Here is a 4,473-nt window from a genome sequence, read left to right as displayed (position 1 = left end):
AGTTCATTCCCAATCTAAGCATATGGAGTTCATTTCCAGTCTAAGATCAAACCGATAGTGGGATCGGCAACAGCATACAGAGAGGGACCGAGCTGATCTTCAGCTTACGTATCCTGCCTCTCCAGCCGGCTGAGCGCCTGCACGTTCGTTTCATGGGTTGACTTAAGCATGCAGAGTTCATTCCCAGTCTAAGCCCTAACTGGACAGAAGGACCCGTAGCGAGATCGGCAACACGCAGAGGGGGGTCGAGTCGATCCTCAGCTTGCGCATTCTGGCTCTCCAACCGGCTGAGTGCCCGTACACTCGTTTCATGGGTTGACTTAGGCATACGTAGTGCATTCCCAGTCTCGACCAACCAAGGGCCAGAGGCTATCAAGAACCTATCCCTTATATTGGCCCCCTATCCCTCATCAAACCTCGAGAACTCACAGCCCTTTAAAGAGCATTTGAGATTTTATAGGTTTGTTATCAGTAGCCATTAAAGTGTCTGAAATGGGGGTACTTTTTTGAAACGATCACAAAATCTTCTCCACTTCGAGTTTTTGTGGATTCCAGCAAAAATACAAGGATCATGTCTACCAAATTTGGGGCCAAAATTCCTTCTAAAAAAATTTTAAAAAATCTCGAACCGTAAAAAGTTTCAAAAATCATGAAAAATAGAAAACGGGTTGTCTTGCCACGAAACTTCACATGAAGGCTTAGGGGACCATTGTATGAATTTACAAGCCATAAAAATGGCATTGGCATGGCAGAAATATGAAGATGTGCTTAAACCCACTTATCACCCGATCGATCAATGGCTTGTGCATCCCACCTTTCTGGTCAGCGTAGTGCCCGTCCGTTCGTTTTGTGGGTTGACTTAGGCATACGGAGTTAATTTCCAATCTAATATCGGACCAAATCAAGGGTTGCGGTAGTAGGACCCATAGCAGGATCGACAGCACGCAGAGAGGGACCAGACTAATCCCCGACTTGCACATTCTGCCTTTCTAGCCTGCTAAGCGCCTGCATGCTCGTTTCGTGGGTTGACTTAGGCATACGGAGTTCATCCTCAGTTTAAGCAAGTCTCATTCATTCCCAGTCTAAGATCGGATCAGACTGAAGGTTACGACAGCAAGACCAATAGCAGGATCGACAGCATGTAGGGAGGGACCGGGCCGATCCCTAACTTGCACATTCTGCCTCTTCAGTGGGTTGAGTGCCCGCAGACTCGCTTCATGGGTTGGCTTAGGCATACGTAGTTCATTCCATGTTAAGCCCCAGCCAGACCGAGGGTTGTGGCAGCAGGATCGACAGCACACAGAGGAGGATCGGGCCGATCCCTGGCTTACGCATTATGCCTCTCTGATTGGCTTAACGCCCGCACACTCGTTTCATGGGTTGACTTAGGCATACGGAGTTCATTCCTAGTCTAAGATTGGTCCAACAGCGGGATCGATAGTAGCACGCAGAGGGGGACCGGGCTGATCCTCGGCTTGCACATCCTGCCTCTCTGGCCAGTTGAGCGCCTACACGCTCGTTTCGTGGATTGACTTAGGCATGCAGAGTTCATTCCCGGTCTAAGCCCCAATCGGACCGAGGGACCCACAGCGGGATCAATAACACGCAGAGGGGGGTTGGGTCTATCCTCGGCTTGGGCATTCTAGCTCTCCGACCGGTTGAGCACCCGCACGCTTCTTTCATAGGTTGACTTAGGCATACGTAGTGCATTCTCGATCTCGACCAACCAAAGGGCAGAGGCTATCGAGAACCTATCCCTTATATTGGCCCCCTATCCCTCATCAAACCTCGAGAACTCACACCTCGTTAAAGAGCATTTGAGATTTTATAGGTTTGCTGCCAGTAGCCATTAATGTGTCTGAAATGGGGATACTTTTTTCAAACGGTCACAAAATCTTCTCCACTTTAAGTTTTTAGCTGAATTTTTTTATGCATGCCAAAAAAAATACAGGGATTATGTCTACCAAATTTGAGGCCAAAACTCCTAAAAAAATTTTCAAAAATACCGAACCGTAAAAAGTTTCAAAAATCGTGAAAAATAGAAAACGGGTCATCTTGCCACAAAACTTCACATGAAGGCTTAGGGGACCATTGTATGAATTTACAAGCCATAAAAATGGCATTGGCACGGCAGAAATATGAAGATGTGCATGAACCCACCTATCACCCGATCGATCCACAGCGGGATCGATAGCACGCAGAGGGGGAACGGGCCGATCCTCGACTTGCGAATTATGCCTCTCCGACCGGCTCAGCGCCCGTACGTTCATTTCGTGGGTTGACTTAGGCATATGGAGTTCATTCCCAGTCTAAGCATACAAAGTTCATTCTCAGTTTAAGATCGGATCGACAGCGGGATCGGTAGCAGCACGCAGAAGGGGATCGGGTCGATCTTAGGCTTACGCATCTTGCCTTTTCGATCGATTGAGCCCTCGCACACTCGTTTCGTGAGTTGACTTAGGCATGCAGAGTTCATTCCTGATCTAAGCCTCAACCGAACCGAGGGACCCATAGCTGGATTGGCAGCATGTAGAGAGGGGCTGGACCGATCCTCGATTTGCACATTTTGGCTCTTTGGTCGGCTGATCGCCCACACGCTCGTTTTATAGGTTGACTTAGGCATACGTAGTGCATTTCCGATCTCAACCAACCAAGGGCCAGTGGCTATAGAGAACCTATCCCTTATATTGGCCCCCTATCCCTCATCAAACCTCAAGAACTCACAACCCTTTAAAGAGCATTTGAGATTTTATAGGTTTGTTGCCAGTAGCCATTAAAGTGTCTAAAATGGGGACACTTTTTTCAAACGGTCACAAAATCTTCTCGACTTCGAGTTTTTAGCTGAATTTTTTTTTACATTCCAACAAAAATACAACGATCATGTCTACCAAATTTGGGGCCAAAACCCCTTCTAAAAAATTTTTAAAAAATCCTGAACCACAAAAAGTTTCAAAAATCATGAAAAATAGAAAACGGGTCGTCTTGCCACGAAACTTCACATGAAGGCTTAGGGGACCATTGTATGAATTTACAAGCCATAAAAATGGCATTGGCATGGTAGAAATATGAAGATGTGCCTGAACCCACCTATCACTCGATCGATCCACGGCTTGCGCATCTCGCCTCTTTGGCTGACGTAGCGCCCGTCCGCTCGTTTCGTGGGTTGACTTAGGCATACGGAGTTATTCTCAGTCTAAGATCAGATCGGATCGAGGGTTGTGGTAGCAGGACCCGCAGCGGGATCTGTAGCATGCAGAGGGGGATCGGATCGATCCCTGGCTTGCACATTCTGCCTCTCTAGCCGACTGAGCACCCGCACGCTCGTTTCATGGGTTGACTTAGGCATACTGAGTTCATCCCCAGTCTAAGCAAGTCTCATTCATTCCCAGTCTAAGATCGGACCGGACCGAGGGTTGCGATAGCAGGACGAGCAACAGGATCGGCAGCATGCAGGGGGAGACCGAGCCAATCCCTGACTTGCGCATTCTGCCTCTCTGGCTGGTTGAGCACCCGCACGCTCATTTCACATGTTGGCTTAGGCATACGGAGTTCATTCCATGTCTAAGCCCCAGTCGGACCGAGGGTTGTGGCAGCGGGACTAATAGCGGGATCGACAGCACGCAGAGGGGCACCGGGCCGATCCCTAGCTTACGCATTATACCTTTCCGACCGACTCAGCGCCCGCATGCTCATTTCGTGGGTTGACTTAGGCATACGGAGTTCATTCCCAGTCTGAACATATGGAGTTCATTCCCAGTCTAAGATTGGACTGACAGCGGGATCGACAGCAGCACGCAGAGGGGGATTGAGCCGATCCTTGGCTTGCGCATCCTGCCTCTCCGGTCGACTAAGCGCCCGTATGCTCGTTTCGTGGGTTGACTTAGGCATGCAGAGTTTATTCCCAGTCAAAACCCCAATCGGACCGAAAGACCCGTAGCGGGATCGACAGCACGCAGAGGGGGGTTTGGGCCAATCCTCGGCTTACGCATTCTGGCTCTCCGATCGGTTTAGTGCCCATACGCTCGTTTCATAGTTGACTTAGGCATACGTAGTGCATTCTCAATCTCGACCAACCAAGGGCCAGAGGCTATCGACGATGTTTTGGGTAACAATCGAGGGGGACCAGCAGCGGGATCCTCGATCAGCTTGCGCCACCTGCCCCCAGCGGTCGGTTCGGTGCCTGCACGCTCGTTTTGAGGGTCGACCAGGGCGAACGAAGTTCATTCTCGGTCGGGATGGGGAGGACGGGGGGCTTCGGGTCATGCCCAACCCCGGAGGGGGACGGCGTGAAAAGAAGGAAGGTCGGTCGGAGGAGGGATGAATCGAAGCGACAAAGGGCTGAATCTCAGTGGATCGTGGCATCATGGCCACTCTGCCACTTGCAATACCCCGTCATGTATTTAAGTCATCTGCAAAGGATTCTACCCGTCGCTTGGTGGGAATTGAGCTCCAAAGAGGCCCGCACGGCTCGTC

At 50.1% G+C, this 4,473-nt stretch overlaps 1 pseudogene; it reads right to left on the bottom strand.

The window, feature by feature from the left end:
- Nucleotides 1–4,317: 4,317 nt before the first annotated feature.
- The window catches only part of LOC149512282 (25S ribosomal RNA), a 4,776-nt pseudogene continuing 4,620 nt past the window's right edge, over nucleotides 4,318–4,473 (bottom strand).

The sequence above is a fragment of the Durio zibethinus genome, chromosome 23, assembly GCF_047325235.1.
Source record: "Durio zibethinus cultivar Kanyao isolate XHJ-2024 chromosome 23, ASM4732523v1, whole genome shotgun sequence".
In the NCBI taxonomy this organism is placed as follows: Eukaryota; Viridiplantae; Streptophyta; class Magnoliopsida; order Malvales; family Malvaceae; genus Durio; species Durio zibethinus.
Note: the sequence above shows the minus strand (reverse complement) of the source record. Positions and strands in the feature narration are given on the sequence as shown.